Source organism: Calidris pugnax, unplaced genomic scaffold, assembly GCF_001431845.1.
Source record: "Calidris pugnax isolate Ruff unplaced genomic scaffold, ASM143184v1 scaffold95, whole genome shotgun sequence".
In the NCBI taxonomy this organism is placed as follows: domain Eukaryota; kingdom Metazoa; phylum Chordata; class Aves; order Charadriiformes; family Scolopacidae; genus Calidris; species Calidris pugnax.
The window spans coordinates 13,917,905-13,940,053 of record NW_015090885.1 but is presented as its reverse complement, the minus strand read 5'-3'; the positions used below and the strand labels follow the sequence as shown (position 1 = coordinate 13,940,053).

Sequence of the window (22,149 nt, the reverse complement as noted above, 5' to 3'; positions counted from 1 at the left end):
TGGTATTTGACCCCGAGTGAGTACACCAGACGAGCTCTCTGCTGCCTGACACTATTGCAAAGTTAGGCTGGTGTAGACTTGTTTGACTGATCTGTTGCTGATCATCCTCCACCGAAAAATGCCAGGTTAGTGCACATCATTTTCCCCAGTGTGAATAATCTCTTAGTTTGTAATTGGAAATTTGCTGCACAAGCTGAAGTGTAGTAAAAAGAAATGTCACTCCACATTTCCAACTTCTGAGGTGGCATTTGCCACCTTAAAAATCATCTTTGCTCTCATCCAGGTGATACATGACAAGGAAAGAACAAACAAAGATTCTTTTTCTGAAATTTTTATACATGTTTGTACTGTAGAAGACCTCACCTGCACAGCTCTCAGTGACAAGGCATATATTAATTTCAAGTACTGATGCTCTGAGAAGAAAAGCATTTGGGATCTGCAAACTAGTTTCTCCTAGTGCTTCTGTTTTTCCAGGATTTCTCGGTTCTGAATCATCATTATACGGAAACGGAGAAGTCTGGGGAGAAAGACCTTACCGTTAATATGCTTGGCATTTCTGGCTTTATTACATTAGGTTCTCCATGCCAAATTGCTAGATTAGTTCAAAGGAATCTAATCAACTTGAAACACAGCCAATTACCAATGAATTATAGATTATTTCAGGTATTGCACCTGCAGTCATTGCTGTTCTAGACTATTTGTAAAAGAATGAAAAGTACTTCAAAACCAACAAGATAATTAATAATCTTAAAAATTAATAATTTAAAAAATGCAATATATAACGTAATTATTTTTTACTGATGGCAGAATTAGGCCTGCAAGCATTTTTAAGCTTTGCAGGTGTAAACCTGTATCTTCTAAATCCATCCAAGAGCAAATATCCCCACTAGCACTCAAAAAATTGGACTGTCATAAGATGGGTCTTTGTTTTGAAATTTGCATTTTATTCATTTTGCTTGTTACAAGTTGTATTGAAAACAGAATATCAATGTTTGCTTTTCCTCAAGGCATAGCCAATGCATGCATTTGCCCTTTTTTAGAACTGTTGCATAAACTTTGAGAGGCCAGGATTATTTGTTTAACTTTCTGGGTGCTCTGGCTGGAGATCAATTATTTTATCAGTGTCCGTTACACTTATATGCTACATTTCATCAGCTATGAATTAGACATGGTGCTACAGATGTACAAATAGTACATCTTATATTCGAAGTGTCAAAGAAGCAGATAGGTATGTCACTTACACGGACATATCATGAATGTACCCTGTTGGACTGGACTGGGCTCAGGAGGTCCATGGTTAACTTCATCCCCTGACTCTGCAGGGCCACGATCTCGCACATCTCTACTCTCTAACCGTGCTGGAGGCCAGGTGGCCTCCTCAGGAGGCAAGCTGGCATGAATGCAGCCAGCCAAGGTAAGAGCAGGAAAGGCCGAAGGCGCAGAGTGCAGCTGCCAGAGCCCTGTGGAAGCAACTCAGAGAGCAAGGTTATGGTGGTGCTAAAGGTACCATTACCCCAAAGGACTAGGCTGAAACTAGCTCACGTGCCTCCAAGTGCTACCACTCGCCTTCTTGGCCAAACTATAGATGTTACAGTAACCCTAAAACATGTATAACTCTGTTTTGTCTATAACGTACTGATGAGTATTTGGGTCAAGGCATGGATGTGTGACTGTGGGCAAATGGTGAAGTACAGAGATATAGTTAAGTGCCTGGTACTATGATAACTCTGATGTAGTAAGGAACTATGTGTCATATTAACTGCAATGTAATAGACCTGTGGGGCTTGGGGCCACAGACATTTGGCCTTGTGATGTTTCATTTCAGTAACTTCTGTGAAAAGTGGTTCAAGCACTAGTTGCTAATTCATCTCATAGCTTTTAGGCTTAGCCATGAAGAAATGTTTTTATGACTTGCTTCAGACGCAATGCTCAATATCAGCAGTGAACAACCAAATGTCTATAAAATACTCTCCTTTGCAAGCATCTTTGGGACTCAAGCCCAATTGAGATTTATTTAAAGTGTGTTCCTTAATGATTTTTGTGGATGTTATTTATTTTGACTCCAGCAAGAATGGAGGGATTCCCAATTACGAAGGAATTTTTCCAGGCAAAAATAGGACACAGGGCATATGGAAATAATACGTTTGTTTGTCAGATGGGCAGACATAAATGATGCTGGGCTGTTTTTTGTTCAGAGAATCTTGTTTTTCTATCTTATTAATCACAGTTTTTACCTGCAGTTACTTGATAGTTGGTTCTTACTGAGTGAACAGGATTTACCATGTCAGAGAAGATACATGTTATGATTACATGGTCGTTTTACCATACAGGAAAAGCAATGTTAATCACATCAAACCCATGCCATTCAAGCATTGGAGCAGTCATCTAGAATAATTCATAACACAGACCTAACACTCACTACATTGGTAAGCATCTAAAGGTAATTGTTCTTTTGCTGATAGACATGTTAAGCAGTTAGAAAAGTGGAATGGGTCCAATGTAATAGTTACAAACTTGTAAACTGGATCTATTAGTAATTTGAATTGTCTCCTACAATTATATTGTAGAAAGCAATCCTGAACAGGCAGGAAACGCGCTATGATATAAACAAGTTTTTTTTCACTTATTTTACTTGATTTTTACATATTTAAATTTTCTTTAAGGCATTTGCCGTTGTTTGTGTTAATTCTTAGAATACATTGCCCCAGCAGGCAAGACAAGTGTTATATCATTTCTTGTCTCCTTTGACCAACCAGAGTTTGCAAAACCCATGTAGCCCTTTCAGAGATGGGTGAATACTCTATTCCTCCAGCTAGAGGAGGGCTCAGTTGCCTGCCCGTGCATCAGGCATGAATCCTAAGTTTAGAACAGGTACGGTGAATTAATTTCCTAACTTTGGAATAAGGTACAAAGAATAAGCTGAACATGAAGGAGGGTCTGAACTTGACTGAATGTAGCAGTGCTGTTGGCCTCTTGTTGACCTTTGGTAAAAAATTGCAAAGGGTGATTTGTTGTTTGTGTAGTCTCTTACAGTTTTATAGAATATTCTATGCACGTACTTCTGTGATTACTTTAATGCACACTGCAATGGTCTTCACAGAAGTGCAGAATCCACTGCAGGGTTTCCAGGATTCTAATTGGAGTTTTTGATATTGGAGACACTAATTGTTACTTAGAATCACTTTTAAGTCATCTTAAGTATGGATGGAAATGAGGAATCCCAGGAAGTGATTTTTGTGCTGCCGCCAAGGCAAACACATCAAACCAATGGTAAATAGATGAGGCAATTACAGTTATCATTTTCATTGACTGATGTAGCTCAGTCTAACTGAAAACTCTTGCACAACAGAAGGATATCCATTAGGCAGGAATTAATGTCATTACGTGAGATATATTCTGCCGACTAAAAAAAAATTGCAAAAGAAGTCAGTCAGACCAGGAAAGAGGAGCAGCTGCCACTGAGGCTGGATTTCAGAAACGCTGTGTATGGAGAGATGGTCCTTCTGGAAAATATTAATTGCTTTTTTCTCTGTACTCATTACATCACCCAACCTGCAAAGACATGTGCTTGCCACATGCTGAAGGTGTTATGGTTTGAGAAAACCCATAACAATTGTCCTTTAGACAATTATTCTATCACCTGGTGACCCCTCCCCACCTGGAAAGGGGAATTGGGGAACACAAAGAAACATGAGAGTTGAAATATAAACAGATTTAATAGAATAAGACTAAATAATTAACAAGAAGACTAAAGAACCAGTATTAATCCCGATACTGATATAAGATACAAAGAATTATACTCAGCCCATTCTATCAGCAGGAAGCTGTGCACTCCCAGCAGGGACAGCAAATGGCGGACACTGCCAGTGCAATGGCTTCAGGAGGAAGGGAAGGCCTCAGGGGTCCGGCACCGGGGCAAGGAGTTGTCTGGACCTGCCGCCATCAAGGGAGAGACAGCTACGCAGCAAACTTTTCTAATTTATATTGAATGTGACGTTCATGGTATGAAATAATCCTGTTGGCCAGGCCTTGCTCCTCCTCATCCCTGCACCTGGCAAGGCTCGAAAACACCTTGAATCCCACACAGCCTAGCTGGCTATGAAGTAAATATTTTCATGAATTCAGACACTGGAGTCTTCTAAAAGTGCAGTTTTCCCCAGCATTAGAAGAAAATACTCAACGCAGTACATTCCACCCCTTATTTCATACCGTATATGTGTCACACTCCAGTTACTGTTGTATTTATCTCCTAATATATATATACACACACACACAAATATAATCTTCTAAAGCAATGAACTATTCTTATAAAAGGTCTATTGAACTTCTTTAGTCCAAAACTATGAGTTCCATCTATCAGAAGAACCTTTTAGGGTAGGAACGGGTGATGTGGCATTCGTCCAGTTGTCGTATAAGGACCAGGGCTCAATACAGGATCACAGATGGTTGGAGTTGGGCGCAGGAATATAAGGTATTGTGCTCACAGCTAGCATGTCCCCTGTCACTGGATGCCATTCGACGAAGCTGACTCTGGTTCCATTACCACTATGTTATCCTGAAAAACACTTATTGAACACTGTTAGTATTATGTAACAATTAACACCATGCCATTTAAATTAAGGATTCTCACCTAAAATCGGATCACATTCATGGATGACCTGTGAAATTGTGTCCATAGTCAAATCCACCCCTCAGCCATGAGTCCATCCAGATGTTGCATCTCTTCCTTGATGACCTGAAGTGTCATGGGCACGCCGAGCTAAAAACAATTCATTCTTACGTTGCCAGTCCAAGTCTACTTGGGACACTTTAACCTTAGCAGCCTGATCCAACTGCTGGTTGTTTTGTTGTTCATCAGTGGCCCAATTCTTAGGTATATGGGCATCTACATGTTGTACCTTCACAGACAGCTTTTCTAATTGGACAGCAATATCTTGCCACAAGTCAGCAGCCCAGATGGGTTTGCCTCTGTGCTGCCAGTTCCTCTTCTTCCATTGCTTTAACAACCCCCACAAGGCATGTGCCACCATCTGTAAGTCTGTATAAAGATGAAGCACCAGCCACTTTTCTAGCTCAGGAATATCTAAAGCCAACTGGATGGCCTTTGCTTCTGCAGACCGACTCCACTCACCCACTCCTTCAGTCACTTCCATGACTCGTCCATGATCCATGATCCATGATCACCTCCAGAATTCCTGGATGATTGGGATTCCCTATTTGAGCTCGCTGAGTAATTAGTGCTACCCATTTACTCCACGTTGGATCAGTTATGTGGTGTGTGGAAGGAGTCTTCCCTTTAAACATCCAGTTCAACACTGGCAACCAGGAGAAGGTGTCAGGAGAAGCTGTGCTTTAGTACCAATTACCTCCGAAGCAGCTCAAACTCCTTCATATGCTGCTAGTATCTCTTTTTAAGTGGTAGTATAGTGAGCCAAAACCCCAGGTGTCAGCCTCGAGTCTCTCTAAGTGCTCTTTGCCAGAGACTCCAGCTAGGACCATTCTCCCCTGCTGTGGTGTAGAGCACATTTTTTACATCTTGTCCTGTTTGGACTGGCCCAAGGGCTACTGCATGAACAATCTCCCGTTTAATCTGCTCAAAGGCTGATTGCTGCTCAGGGCCCCATTTAAAATCATGCTTCTTTCTAGTCACTTCATAGGGAGGGCTCACAATCTGACTGTAACCAGGAATATGCATTCTTCAGAAACCCACAACACTTAATAAGGTTTGTGTTTCCTTTTTGTTTGTAGGTGGTGATATAGGTGTTATTTTGTTAGTCACACCCTTTGGTGTCCGGCGATGCCCATCTTGGCACTTAATTCCTAAAAACTGAATCTCCTGTGTGGGTCCCTTGACCTTACCTCGTTTGATGGCAAAACCTGCTTCCAGAAGGATCTGAATTACCTTCTCTCCCTTTCAAAAACTTCTTCTGCTGTATTACCCCATACGATGATGTCTTCAATGTATTGCAGGTGTTCTGGAGCTCCACCCTTCTCCAGTGCAGTCTGGATCAGTCCATGGCAAATAGCAGGACTGTGTTTTCACCCCTGGGGCAATCATTTCCAGGCATACCGGACACCCCTCCAGGTGAAAGCAAACTGTGGCCTGCCCTCTGCTACTAAAGGAATAGAGAAAAGGGCATTAGCAATGTCAATTATAACATGTCACTTAGCTTCTTTTGACTCCGGTTCATATTGCAGTTCTAGCACATCTGGGACAGCAGCACTCAATGGTGGTGTGACTTCATTCAAGCTGCTATAGTCTACTGTCAATCTCCATTCCCCATTAGGCTTTCGCACTGTCCATATGGGACTATTAAAGGGTGGGCGAGTCTTACTGATCACCCCTTGGCTTTCCAGCTGACGAATCAACTTCTGAACAGGGAGCAAAGCATCTCAGTTAGTGTGATATTGTCACCGATGCACAGTTGTAGTAGCAATGGGCACATTTTGTTCCTGGACCCTCAGCAGCCCTACAATAGAAGGGTCCTCTGACAGGCCAGGAAAAGTAGACAGTTGTATAACTTTCTTCGTCTCCACCGCCGCTACACCAAATGCCCACCGGTACCCCCTCGGGTCTTTAAAATACACTTTTCTGAGGTAATCTATGCCAAGAATGCATGGTGCATACAGGCCAGTCACAATGGGGAACTTTTCCTGTTTATTCGCAGTTAGACTCACTTTAGTCTCCAATACACTCAGCTCTTGAGATACTCCTGTCACTCCAGCAACAGTGACAGATTCTTGCCCTCTATGATTCGATGGCATTAGGGTGCACTGTGCACCAGTGTCCAACAGGGCCCTATACTTTTGTGGTTCTGATGTGCCAGGCCATCGAATCCACACAGTCCAATAAACTTGATTATCCCTCTCCTCCTCCTGGCTTGAGGCAGGGCACCCATATTTTTGACTAGAGGGCCCGCCACTTCCATCCATGACAGTTGCGTGTCATAAATCAGGCTCTGAAACATATCTCTGCCTTCTGGGGGACTTTCCTCTGGAAACTGGAGCAGCACTTCTCCTAGAAGATCCCTCCCTCGGGGGTGTTTTACTCCGTAACTCAAGTATATATGTCTGTAAAGCTGAAGTAGGTTTTCCATCCCAATTCCTCATGTTTTCTCCCTGATTACGCAGGGTAGACCACAGGATATGTCATGGTTTGCTTTGGTTCTCTCGAACAGCCCTAGTAGGGAGGTGTTTGTCCCCAGCTGAGACATTGGCTTTGCCAAATGATTTCTTCAGCACTGAGACACTGGCCTGTGGGACAGAAAGACTATCTGCATAATGCTGCATTCGAGTATCCATATCATCCAGTGTCGGTGCCACATCTTCTCTCCAGCAAAATAATGTCAATACATTAGCATAAGCTGCTGGTGCACTCAGTACCCACTTGAGCCAAATGGGTCTAGTAATTTTGAGTGCATCTGGATCTAATGATGTCTGCAGGTTGCCCAAATCGCTGAAAATCATCTCCTGCACAGCTATTTCCCTCAGATTCTTAATTCCTCCCTCAATAGTTGTCCACTTGGATGGCTGGTACATGATATCGTCCCTATAGGGGTATTTGCTCCTCACACACAACAGGAGTCACCTCCAGGGGGTGAGGGATTGTGGTAGTCTTCCAAGAGCTCTGTCAATACCTGATTCTCTAGACAACAGTGCTTGGCTTCTCTACCATCTAAGTCCAAACTATCAGCTCCAGTGTCCCAGCATTGGAGCAGCCAATTAATCACTTGCTCGCCTCCCTGATGACTGTAAGCCTTATGTGTGTCTCTCGCAGCTTATTTAGGGTTAGTGAGTAGTTTCCTCTGTTACTGTATTGCCTGATGTCCCTGGTTCACTGTTGCTATCTGATGCTACTGCACGTTTCCTCTGATGTACAGGGTTGCCTGATACTGGCACTGATTGAGTCTGTAGGTCAGCTGCATCATCCATCACCAAGGCCGAAGTAGATTAAGTACTTGTTGCAGCTGCAGGTCTTGTCATGAGAGCCATCAGGGTCTGGATAAGATCAGGGTCTGTTGGGAGGGCTGGCGAGTTCTGCATGGGCATGATGTCTATTGCGGGGGCCGGTGGGGTCTGCAGGGGCACGATTTCAGTCGTGGGGGTCAGCAGGGTCTGCACAGATAGAGTGGTTGTCGCGGGGACTGGCAGGGTCTGCACAGGCAGGGGGTCTGGTGAGGTCTCGAGGACTGGCAGGGTCTGCACGGGTGCAATGTCTGCTGCAGGGGCCTGCTGGGTGTGCACAGGAGCAAGGACTGCTGGCGGAGGGGGTGGCAGGGTCTCTACAGGAGCAATGTCTGTCGGGGGCTGGTGGGGTCTCTACTGGATGCTTCCCTCCACTGTAGACCCAGCCCATAAAAAAGTGCGAGCCCGCAAAAATTAACAACATAAGCAAGATGATCAAAACATTCCAAGGGTATTTCAAACTCTCAAAACTGTTACTATTGACGCTACTGCAACATACAAATCCTGAAGAAATATATCCCCCCTCACTAAATGGCCCGTAATATAACCCAAAGTGTAATTATACCCAAAAAGGAGCTCCCACCATCCCGAGGTGAGTCTGACCGCAGTGATTAACAAGATGCAATTACTTAAGTGACAAAAAACGGAATGATTACAAAAGCCCTGACAACATAGCAAAATACTGCCGCACAAAATAACAAGACAATGTTTTTAACTCCACATTTAGAAATGATAAGCTGCCCTAAACCAATGAAAAGCAGCAACAAACACTTGCACAACTCCCATAGCTGCTCATATAGGGCTACACAGAGATACCAGAGAACTTCGTCTACAATACTTAGAAACCACTCCAACAGATCCATAATGACTGTTTTACAAATCCAATCAAATCTGTTTAAATCTTCAACCCTTCAGAACTCTCAGTTAAGGCCTATGGTTCTCCCAGCACTATTTGAATTAAGTACAAACTATCATGTGAAGTGCCAAGTTCATTAAAATACCACACTGGGTGCCAGGCTTTGTTACAATATCACTTTGTGTACCAAACTCATTAAAATATCACATTGGGTGCCAAATTTGTTAAGATATCATAATGGGCACAAAATTTGTTAAGATACCATGTTGGGCACAGAATTTGTTAACATGGCACGTTGGGAGCCAAATTTTTTACCGTTTGAGAAAACCCATAACAATTTATTATCGTTTAGACAACTATTCTATCACCTGATGACCCCTCCCCACCTGGAAAGGGGAATTGGGGAACACAAAGAAACATGAGAGTTGAAATATAAACAGATTTAATAGAATAAGACTAAATAATTAACAATAATACTAAAGAACCAGTACTAATCCCGATAGTGATATAAGATACACAAGAATTATACTCAGCCAATTCTATCAGCTGTGCACTCCCAGCAGGGACAGCAAATGTCAGACACTGCCAGCGCAATGGCTTCAGGAGGAAGGGAAGGCATCAGGGGTCCAGCCCGGGGGCAAGGAGTGGTCTGGCCCCGCCGCCATCAAGGGAGAGACAGCTACGCAGCAAACTTTTCTAATTTATATTGAATGTGACGTTCATGGTATGAAATAATCCTGTTGGCCAGGCCTTGCTCCTCCTCATCCCTGCACCTGGCAAGGCTCGAAAACACCTTGAATCCCACACAGCCTAGCTGGCTATGAAGTAAATCAGAGATGGGTGAATACTCTATTCCTCCAGCTAGAGGAGGGCTCAGTTGCCTGCCCGTGCATCAGGCATGAATCCTAAGTTTAGAACAGGTACGGTGAATTAATTTCCTAACTTTGGAATAAGGTACAAAGAATAAGCTGAACATGAAGGAGGGTCTGAACTTGACTGAATGTAGCAGTGCTGTTGGCCTCTTGTTGACCTTTGGTAAAAAATTGCAAAGGGTGATTTGTTGTTTGTGTAGTCTCTTACAGTTTTATAGAATATTCTATGCACGTACTTCTGTGATTACTTTAATGCACACTGCAATGGTCTTCACAGAAGTGCAGAATCCACTGCAGGGTTTCCAGGATTCTAATTGGAGTTTTTGATATTGGAGACACTAATTGTTACTTAGAATCACTTTTAAGTCATCTTAAGTATGGATGGAAATGAGGAATCCCAGGAAGTGATTTTTGTGCTGCCGCCAAGGCAAACACATCAAACCAATGGTAAATAGATGAGGCAATTACAGTTATCATTTTCATTGACTGATGTAGCTCAGTCTAACTGAAAACTCTTGCACAACAGAAGGATATCCATTAGGCAGGAATTAATGTCATTACGTGAGATATATTCTGCCGACTAAAAAAAAATTGCAAAAGAAGTCAGTCAGACCAGGAAAGAGGAGCAGCTGCCACTGAGGCTGGATTTCAGAAACGCTGTGTATGGAGAGATGGTCCTTCTGGAAAATATTAATTGCTTTTTTCTCTGTACTCATTACATCACCCAACCTGCAAAGACATGTGCTTGCCACATGCTGAAGGTGTTATGGTTTGAGAAAACCCATAACAATTGTCCTTTAGACAATTATTCTATCACCTGGTGACCCCTCCCCACCTGGAAAGGGGAATTGGGGAACACAAAGAAACATGAGAGTTGAAATATAAACAGATTTAATAGAATAAGACTAAATAATTAACAAGAAGACTAAAGAACCAGTATTAATCCCGATACTGATATAAGATACAAAGAATTATACTCAGCCCATTCTATCAGCAGGAAGCTGTGCACTCCCAGCAGGGACAGCAAATGGCGGACACTGCCAGTGCAATGGCTTCAGGAGGAAGGGAAGGCCTCAGGGGTCCGGCACCGGGGCAAGGAGTTGTCTGGACCTGCCGCCATCAAGGGAGAGACAGCTACGCAGCAAACTTTTCTAATTTATATTGAATGTGACGTTCATGGTATGAAATAATCCTGTTGGCCAGGCCTTGCTCCTCCTCATCCCTGCACCTGGCAAGGCTCGAAAACACCTTGAATCCCACACAGCCTAGCTGGCTATGAAGTAAATATTTTCATGAATTCAGACACTGGAGTCTTCTAAAAGTGCAGTTTTCCCCAGCATTAGAAGAAAATACTCAACGCAGTACATTCCACCCCTTATTTCATACCGTATATGTGTCACACTCCAGTTACTGTTGTATTTATCTCCTAATATATATATACACACACACACAAATATAATCTTCTAAAGCAATGAACTATTCTTATAAAAGGTCTATTGAACTTCTTTAGTCCAAAACTATGAGTTCCATCTATCAGAAGAACCTTTTAGGGTAGGAACGGGTGATGTGGCATTCGTCCAGTTGTCGTATAAGGACCAGGGCTCAATACAGGATCACAGATGGTTGGAGTTGGGCGCAGGAATATAAGGTATTGTGCTCACAGCTAGCATGTCCCCTGTCACTGGATGCCATTCGACGAAGCTGACTCTGGTTCCATTACCACTATGTTATCCTGAAAAACACTTATTGAACACTGTTAGTATTATGTAACAATTAACACCATGCCATTTAAATTAAGGATTCTCACCTAAAATCGGATCACATTCATGGATGACCTGTGAAATTGTGTCCATAGTCAAATCCACCCCTCAGCCATGAGTCCATCCAGATGTTGCATCTCTTCCTTGATGACCTGAAGTGTCATGGGCACGCCGAGCTAAAAACAATTCATTCTTACGTTGCCAGTCCAAGTCTACTTGGGACACTTTAACCTTAGCAGCCTGATCCAACTGCTGGTTGTTTTGTTGTTCATCAGTGGCCCAATTCTTAGGTATATGGGCATCTACATGTTGTACCTTCACAGACAGCTTTTCTAATTGGACAGCAATATCTTGCCACAAGTCAGCAGCCCAGATGGGTTTGCCTCTGTGCTGCCAGTTCCTCTTCTTCCATTGCTTTAACAACCCCCACAAGGCATGTGCCACCATCTGTAAGTCTGTATAAAGATGAAGCACCAGCCACTTTTCTAGCTCAGGAATATCTAAAGCCAACTGGATGGCCTTTGCTTCTGCAGACCGACTCCACTCACCCACTCCTTCAGTCACTTCCATGACTCGTCCATGATCCATGATCCATGATCACCTCCAGAATTCCTGGATGATTGGGATTCCCTATTTGAGCTCGCTGAGTAATTAGTGCTACCCATTTACTCCACGTTGGATCAGTTATGTGGTGTGTGGAAGGAGTCTTCCCTTTAAACATCCAGTTCAACACTGGCAACCAGGAGAAGGTGTCAGGAGAAGCTGTGCTTTAGTACCAATTACCTCCGAAGCAGCTCAAACTCCTTCATATGCTGCTAGTATCTCTTTTTAAGTGGTAGTATAGTGAGCCAAAACCCCAGGTGTCAGCCTCGAGTCTCTCTAAGTGCTCTTTGCCAGAGACTCCAGCTAGGACCATTCTCCCCTGCTGTGGTGTAGAGCACATTTTTTACATCTTGTCCTGTTTGGACTGGCCCAAGGGCTACTGCATGAACAATCTCCCGTTTAATCTGCTCAAAGGCTGATTGCTGCTCAGGGCCCCATTTAAAATCATGCTTCTTTCTAGTCACTTCATAGGGAGGGCTCACAATCTGACTGTAACCAGGAATATGCATTCTTCAGAAACCCACAACACTTAATAAGGTTTGTGTTTCCTTTTTGTTTGTAGGTGGTGATATAGGTGTTATTTTGTTAGTCACACCCTTTGGTGTCCGGCGATGCCCATCTTGGCACTTAATTCCTAAAAACTGAATCTCCTGTGTGGGTCCCTTGACCTTACCTCGTTTGATGGCAAAACCTGCTTCCAGAAGGATCTGAATTACCTTCTCTCCCTTTCAAAAACTTCTTCTGCTGTATTACCCCATACGATGATGTCTTCAATGTATTGCAGGTGTTCTGGAGCTCCACCCTTCTCCAGTGCAGTCTGGATCAGTCCATGGCAAATAGCAGGACTGTGTTTTCACCCCTGGGGCAATCATTTCCAGGCATACCGGACACCCCTCCAGGTGAAAGCAAACTGTGGCCTGCCCTCTGCTACTAAAGGAATAGAGAAAAGGGCATTAGCAATGTCAATTATAACATGTCACTTAGCTTCTTTTGACTCCGGTTCATATTGCAGTTCTAGCACATCTGGGACAGCAGCACTCAATGGTGGTGTGACTTCATTCAAGCTGCTATAGTCTACTGTCAATCTCCATTCCCCATTAGGCTTTCGCACTGTCCATATGGGACTATTAAAGGGTGGGCGAGTCTTACTGATCACCCCTTGGCTTTCCAGCTGACGAATCAACTTCTGAACAGGGAGCAAAGCATCTCAGTTAGTGTGATATTGTCACCGATGCACAGTTGTAGTAGCAATGGGCACATTTTGTTCCTGGACCCTCAGCAGCCCTACAATAGAAGGGTCCTCTGACAGGCCAGGAAAAGTAGACAGTTGTATAACTTTCTTCGTCTCCACCGCCGCTACACCAAATGCCCACCGGTACCCCCTCGGGTCTTTAAAATACACTTTTCTGAGGTAATCTATGCCAAGAATGCATGGTGCATACAGGCCAGTCACAATGGGGAACTTTTCCTGTTTATTCGCAGTTAGACTCACTTTAGTCTCCAATACACTCAGCTCTTGAGATACTCCTGTCACTCCAGCAACAGTGACAGATTCTTGCCCTCTATGATTCGATGGCATTAGGGTGCACTGTGCACCAGTGTCCAACAGGGCCCTATACTTTTGTGGTTCTGATGTGCCAGGCCATCGAATCCACACAGTCCAATAAACTTGATTATCCCTCTCCTCCTCCTGGCTTGAGGCAGGGCACCCATATTTTTGACTAGAGGGCCCGCCACTTCCATCCATGACAGTTGCGTGTCATAAATCAGGCTCTGAAACATATCTCTGCCTTCTGGGGGACTTTCCTCTGGAAACTGGAGCAGCACTTCTCCTAGAAGATCCCTCCCTCGGGGGTGTTTTACTCCGTAACTCAAGTATATATGTCTGTAAAGCTGAAGTAGGTTTTCCATCCCAATTCCTCATGTTTTCTCCCTGATTACGCAGGGTAGACCACAGGATATGTCATGGTTTGCTTTGGTTCTCTCGAACAGCCCTAGTAGGGAGGTGTTTGTCCCCAGCTGAGACATTGGCTTTGCCAAATGTTTTCTTCAGCACTGAGACACTGGCCTGTGGGACAGAAAGACTATCTGCATAATGCTGCATTCGAGTATCCATATCATCCAGTGTCGGTGCCACATCTTCTCTCCAGCAAAATAATGTCAATACATTAGCATAAGCTGCTGGTGCACTCAGTACCCACTTGAGCCAAATGGGTCTAGTAATATTACCTCCGAAGCAGCTCAAACTCCTTCATATGCTGCTAGTATCTCTTTTTAAGTGGTAGTATAGTGAGCCAAAACCCCAGGTGTCAGCCTCGAGTCTCTGTAAGTGCTCTTTGCCAGAGACTCCAGCTAGGACCATTCTCCCCTGCTGTGGTGTAGAGCACATTTTTTACATCTTGTCCTGTTTGGACTGGCCCAAGGGCTACTGCATGAACAATCTCCCGTTTAATCTGCTCAAAGGCTGATTGCTGCTCAGGGCCCCATTTAAAATCATGCTTCTTTCTAGTCACTTCATAGGGAGGGCTCACAATCTGACTGTAACCAGGAATATGCATTCTTCAGAAACCCACAACACTTAATAAGGTTTGTGTTTCCTTTTTGTTTGTAGGTGGTGATATAGGTGTTATTTTGTTAGTCACACCCTTTGGTGTCCGGCGATGCCCATCTTGGCACTTAATTCCTAAAAACTGAATCTCCTGTGTGGGTCCCTTGACCTTACCTCGTTTGATGGCAAAACCTGCTTCCAGAAGGATCTGAATTACCTTCTCTCCCTTTCAAAAACTTCTTCTGCTGTATTACCCCATACGATGATGTCTTCAATGTATTGCAGGTGTTCTGGAGCTCCACCCTTCTCCAGTGCAGTCTGGATCAGTCCATGGCAAATAGCAGGACTGTGTTTTCACCCCTGGGGCAATCATTTCCAGGCATACCGGACACCCCTCCAGGTGAAAGCAAACTGTGGCCTGCCCTCTGCTACTAAAGGAATAGAGAAAAGGGCATTAGCAATGTCAATTATAACATGTCACTTAGCTTCTTTTGACTCCGGTTCATATTGCAGTTCTAGCACATCTGGGACAGCAGCACTCAATGGTGGTGTGACTTCATTCAAGCTGCTATAGTCTACTGTCAATCTCCATTCCCCATTAGGCTTTCGCACTGTCCATATGGGACTATTAAAGGGTGGGCGAGTCTTACTGATCACCCCTTGGCTTTCCAGCTGACGAATCAACTTCTGAACAGGGAGCAAAGCATCTCAGTTAGTGTGATATTGTCACCGATGCACAGTTGTAGTAGCAATGGGCACATTTTGTTCCTGGACCCTCAGCAGCCCTACAATAGAAGGGTCCTCTGACAGGCCAGGAAAAGTAGACAGTTGTATAACTTTCTTCGTCTCCACCGCCGCTACACCAAATGCCCACCGGTACCCCCTCGGGTCTTTAAAATACACTTTTCTGAGGTAATCTATGCCAAGAATGCATGGTGCATACAGGCCAGTCACAATGGGGAACTTTTCCTGTTTATTCGCAGTTAGACTCACTTTAGTCTCCAATACACTCAGCTCTTGAGATACTCCTGTCACTCCAGCAACAGTGACAGATTCTTGCCCTCTATGATTCGATGGCATTAGGGTGCACTGTGCACCAGTGTCCAACAGGGCCCTATACTTTTGTGGTTCTGATGTGCCAGGCCATCGAATCCACACAGTCCAATAAACTTGATTATCCCTCTCCTCCTCCTGGCTTGAGGCAGGGCACCCATATTTTTGACTAGAGGGCCCGCCACTTCCATCCATGACAGTTGCGTGTCATAAATCAGGCTCTGAAACATATCTCTGCCTTCTGGGGGACTTTCCTCTGGAAACTGGAGCAGCACTTCTCCTAGAAGATCCCTCCCTCGGGGGTGTTTTACTCCGTAACTCAAGTATATATGTCTGTAAAGCTGAAGTAGGTTTTCCATCCCAATTCCTCATGTTTTCTCCCTGATTACGCAGGGTAGACCACAGGATATGTCATGGTTTGCTTTGGTTCTCTCGAACAGCCCTAGTAGGGAGGTGTTTGTCCCCAGCTGAGACATTGGCTTTGCCAAATGATTTCTTCAGCACTGAGACACTGGCCTGTGGGACAGAAAGACTATCTGCATAATGCTGCATTCGAGTATCCATATCATCCAGTGTCGGTGCCACATCTTCTCTCCAGCAAAATAATGTCAATACATTAGCATAAGCTGCTGGTGCACTCAGTACCCACTTGAGCCAAATGGGTCTAGTAATTTTGAGTGCATCTGGATCTAATGATGTCTGCAGGTTGCCCAAATCGCTGAAAATCATCTCCTGCACAGCTATTTCCCTCAGATTCTTAATTCCTCCCTCAATAGTTGTCCACTTGGATGGCTGGTACATGATATCGTCCCTATAGGGGTATTTGCTCCTCACACACAACAGGAGTCACCTCCAGGGGGTGAGGGATTGTGGTAGTCTTCCAAGAGCTCTGTCAATACCTGATTCTCTAGACAACAGCAATCTCCCGTTTAATCTGCTCAAAGGCTGATTGCTGCTCAGGGCCCCATTTAAAATCATGCTTCTTTCTAGTCACTTCATAGGGAGGGCTCACAATCTGACTGTAACCAGGAATATGCATTCTTCAGAAACCCACAACACTTAATAAGGTTTGTGTTTCCTTTTTGTTTGTAGGTGGTGATATAGGTGTTATTTTGTTAGTCACACCCTTTGGTGTCCGGCGATGCCCATCTTGGCACTTAATTCCTAAAAACTGAATCTCCTGTGTGGGTCCCTTGACCTTACCTCGTTTGATGGCAAAACCTGCTTCCAGAAGGATCTGAATTACCTTCTCTCCCTTTCAAAAACTTCTTCTGCTGTATTACCCCATACGATGATGTCTTCAATGTATTGCAGGTGTTCTGGAGCTCCACCCTTCTCCAGTGCAGTCTGGATCAGTCCATGGCAAATAGCAGGACTGTGTTTTCACCCCTGGGGCAATCATTTCCAGGCATACCGGACACCCCTCCAGGTGAAAGCAAACTGTGGCCTGCCCTCTGCTACTAAAGGAATAGAGAAAAGGGCATTAGCAATGTCAATTATAACATGTCACTTAGCTTCTTTTGACTCCGGTTCATATTGCAGTTCTAGCACATCTGGGACAGCAGCACTCAATGGTGGTGTGACTTCATTCAAGCTGCTATAGTCTACTGTCAATCTCCATTCCCCATTAGGCTTTCGCACTGTCCATATGGGACTATTAAAGGGTGGGCGAGTCTTACTGATCACCCCTTGGCTTTCCAGCTGACGAATCAACTTCTGAACAGGGAGCAAAGCATCTCAGTTAGTGTGATATTGTCACCGATGCACAGTTGTAGTAGCAATGGGCACATTTTGTTCCTGGACCCTCAGCAGCCCTACAATAGAAGGGTCCTCTGACAGGCCAGGAAAAGTAGACAGTTGTATAACTTTCTTCGTCTCCACCGCCGCTACACCAAATGCCCACCGGTACCCCCTCGGGTCTTTAAAATACACTTTTCTGAGGTAATCTATGCCAAGAATGCATGGTGCATACAGGCCAGTCACAATGGGGAACTTTTCCTGTTTATTCGCAGTTAGACTCACTTTAGTCTCCAATACACTCAGCTCTTGAGATACTCCTGTCACTCCAGCAACAGTGACAGATTCTTGCCCTCTATGATTCGATGGCATTAGGGTGCACTGTGCACCAGTGTCCAACAGGGCCCTATACTTTTGTGGTTCTGATGTGCCAGGCCATCGAATCCACACAGTCCAATAAACTTGATTATCCCTCTCCTCCTCCTGGCTTGAGGCAGGGCACCCATATTTTTGACTAGAGGGCCCGCCACTTCCATCCATGACAGTTGCGTGTCATAAATCAGGCTCTGAAACATATCTCTGCCTTCTGGGGGACTTTCCTCTGGAAACTGGAGCAGCACTTCTCCTAGAAGATCCCTCCCTCGGGGGTGTTTTACTCCGTAACTCAAGTATATATGTCTGTAAAGCTGAAGTAGGTTTTCCATCCCAATTCCTCATGTTTTCTCCCTGATTACGCAGGGTAGACCACAGGATATGTCATGGTTTGCTTTGGTTCTCTCGAACAGCCCTAGTAGGGAGGTGTTTGTCCCCAGCTGAGACATTGGCTTTGCCAAATGATTTCTTCAGCACTGAGACACTGGCCTGTGGGACAGAAAGACTATCTGCATAATGCTGCATTCGAGTATCCATATCATCCAGTGTCGGTGCCACATCTTCTCTCCAGCAAAATAATGTCAATACATTAGCATAAGCTGCTGGTGCACTCAGTACCCACTTGAGCCAAATGGGTCTAGTAATTTTGAGTGCATCTGGATCTAATGATGTCTGCAGGTTGCCCAAATCGCTGAAAATCATCTCCTGCACAGCTATTTCCCTCAGATTCTTAATTCCTCCCTCAATAGTTGTCCACTTGGATGGCTGGTACATGATATCGTCCCTATAGGGGTATTTGCTCCTCACACACAACAGGAGTCACCTCCAGGGGGTGAGGGATTGTGGTAGTCTTCCAAGAGCTCTGTCAATACCTGATTCTCTAGACAACAGTGCTTGGCTTCTCTACCATCTAAGTCCAAACTATCAGCTCCAGTGTCCCAGCATTGGAGCAGCCAATTAATCACTTGCTCGCCTCCCTGATGACTGTAAGCCTTATGTGTGTCTCTCGCAGCTTATTTAGGGTTAGTTTGTGTTTCCTTTTTGTTTGTAGGTGGTGATATAGGTGTTATTTTGTTAGTCACACCCTTTGGTGTCCGGCGATGCCCATCTTGGCACTTAATTCCTAAAAACTGAATCTCCTGTGTGGGTCCCTTGACCTTACCTCGTTTGATGGCAAAACCTGCTTCCAGAAGGATCTGAATTACCTTCTCTCCCTTTCAAAAACTTCTTCTGCTGTATTACCCCATACGATGATGTCTTCAATGTATTGCAGGTGTTCTGGAGCTCCACCCTTCTCCAGTGCAGTCTGGATCAGTCCATGGCAAATAGCAGGACTGTGTTTTCACCCCTGGGGCAATCATTTCCAGGCATACCGGACACCCCTCCAGGTGAAAGCAAACTGTGGCCTGCCCTCTGCTACTAAAGGAATAGAGAAAAGGGCATTAGCAATGTCAATTATAACATGTCACTTAGCTTCTTTTGACTCCGGTTCATATTGCAGTTCTAGCACATCTGGGACAGCAGCACTCAATGGTGGTGTGACTTCATTCAAGCTGCTATAGTCTACTGTCAATCTCCATTCCCCATTAGGCTTTCGCACTGTCCATATGGGACTATTAAAGGGTGGGCGAGTCTTACTGATCACCCCTTGGCTTTCCAGCTGACGAATCAACTTCTGAACAGGGAGCAAAGCATCTCAGTTAGTGTGATATTGTCACCGATGCACAGTTGTAGTAGCAATGGGCACATTTTGTTCCTGGACCCTCAGCAGCCCTACAATAGAAGGGTCCTCTGACAGGCCAGGAAAAGTAGACAGTTGTATAACTTTCTTCGTCTCCACCGCCGCTACACCAAATGCCCACCGGTACCCCCTCGGGTCTTTAAAATACACTTTTCTGAGGTAATCTATGCCAAGAATGCATGGTGCATACAGGCCAGTCACAATGGGGAACTTTTCCTGTTTATTCGCAGTTAGACTCACTTTAGTCTCCAATACACTCAGCTCTTGAGATACTCCTGTCACTCCAGCAACAGTGACAGATTCTTGCCCTCTATGATTCGATGGCATTAGGGTGCACTGTGCACCAGTGTCCAACAGGGCCCTATACTTTTGTGGTTCTGATGTGCCAGGCCATCGAATCCACACAGTCCAATAAACTTGATTATCCCTCTCCTCCTCCTGGCTTGAGGCAGGGCACCCATATTTTTGACTAGAGGGCCCGCCACTTCCATCCATGACAGTTGCGTGTCATAAATCAGGCTCTGAAACATATCTCTGCCTTCTGGGGGACTTTCCTCTGGAAACTGGAGCAGCACTTCTCCTAGAAGATCCCTCCCTCGGGGGTGTTTTACTCCGTAACTCAAGTATATATGTCTGTAAAGCTGAAGTAGGTTTTCCATCCCAATTCCTCATGTTTTCTCCCTGATTACGCAGGGTAGACCACAGGATATGTCATGGTTTGCTTTGGTTCTCTCGAACAGCCCTAGTAGGGAGGTGTTTGTCCCCAGCTGAGACATTGGCTTTGCCAAATGATTTCTTCAGCACTGAGACACTGGCCTGTGGGACAGAAAGACTATCTGCATAATGCTGCATTCGAGTATCCATATCATCCAGTGTCGGTGCCACATCTTCTCTCCAGCAAAATAATGTCAATACATTAGCATAAGCTGCTGGTGCACTCAGTACCCACTTGAGCCAAATGGGTCTAGTAATTTTGAGTGCATCTGGATCTAATGATGTCTGCAGGTTGCCCAAATCGCTGAAAATCATCTCCTGCACAGCTATTTCCCTCAGATTCTTAATTCCTCCCTCAATAGTTGTCCACTTGGATGGCTGGTACATGATATCGTCCCTATAGGGGTATTTGCTCCTCACACACAACAGGAGTCACCTCCAGGGGGTGAGGGATTGTGGTAGTCTTCCAAGAGCTCTGTCAATACCTGATTCTCTAGACAACAGTGCTTGGCTTCTCTACCATCTAAGTCCAAACTATCAGCTCCAGTGTCCCAGCATTGGAGCAGCCAATTAATCACTTGCTCGCCTCCCTGATGACTGTAAGCCTTATGTGTGTCTCTCGCAGCTTATTTAGGGTTAGTGAGTAGTTTCCTCTGTTACTGTATTGCCTGATGTCCCTGGTTCACTGTTGCTATCTGATGCTACTGCACGTTTCCTCTGATGTACAGGGTTGCCTGATACTGGCACTGATTGAGTCTGTAGGTCAGCTGCATCATCCATCACCAAGGCCGAAGTAGATTAAGTACTTGTTGCAGCTGCAGGTCTTGTCATGAGAGCCATCAGGGTCTGGATAAGATCAGGGTCTGTTGGGAGGGCTGGCGAGTTCTGCATGGGCATGATGTCTATTGCGGGGGCCGGTGGGGTCTGCAGGGGCACGATTTCAGTCGTGGGGGTCAGCAGGGTCTGCACAGATAGAGTGGTTGTCGCGGGGACTGGCAGGGTCTGCACAGGCAGGGGGTCTGGTGAGGTCTCGAGGACTGGCAGGGTCTGCACGGGTGCAATGTCTGCTGCAGGGGCCTGCTGGGTGTGCACAGGAGCAAGGACTGCTGGCGGAGGGGGTGGCAGGGTCTCTACAGGAGCAATGTCTGTCGGGGGCTGGTGGGGTCTCTACTGGATGCTTCCCTCCACTGTAGACCCAGCCCATAAAAAAGTGCGAGCCCGCAAAAATTAACAACATAAGCAAGATGATATGATGTCTTCAATGTATTGCAGGTGTTCTGGAGCTCCACCCTTCTCCAGTGCAGTCTGGATCAGTCCATGGCAAATAGCAGGACTGTGTTTTCACCCCTGGGGCAATCATTTCCAGGCATACCGGACACCCCTCCAGGTGAAAGCAAACTGTGGCCTGCCCTCTGCTACTAAAGGAATAGAGAAAAGGGCATTAGCAATGTCAATTATAACATGTCACTTAGCTTCTTTTGACTCCGGTTCATATTGCAGTTCTAGCACATCTGGGACACCAGCACTCAATGGTGGTGTGACTTCATTCAAGCTGCTATAGTCTACTGTCAATCTCCATTCCCCATTAGGCTTTCGCACTGTCCATATGGGACTATTAAAGGGTGGGCGAGTCTTACTGATCACCCCTTGGCTTTCCAGCTGACGAATCAACTTCTGAACAGGGAGCAAAGCATCTCAGTTAGTGTGATATTGTCACCGATGCACAGTTGTAGTAGCAATGGGCACATTTTGTTCCTGGACCCTCAGCAGCCCTACAATAGAAGGGTCCTCTGACAGGCCAGGAAAAGTAGACAGTTGTATAACTTTCTTCGTCTCCACCGCCGCTACACCAAATGCCCACCGGTACCCCCTCGGGTCTTTAAAATACACTTTTCTGAGGTAATCTATGCCAAGAATGCATGGTGCAT

At 45.1% G+C, this 22,149-nt stretch overlaps 1 protein-coding gene across 1 annotated transcript in view; it reads left to right on the top strand.

Annotated features, from left to right (window-relative positions):
- Positions 1 to 22,149, top strand: part of TMEM45A (transmembrane protein 45A) — a 56,879-nt gene continuing 34,730 nt past the window's right edge. Inside the window, exon 1 of the mRNA XM_014947123.1 lies at positions 1 to 125. The gene's annotated coding sequence lies outside the window, so the exon portion shown is untranslated. The remainder of the gene's footprint in view (positions 126 to 22,149) is intronic.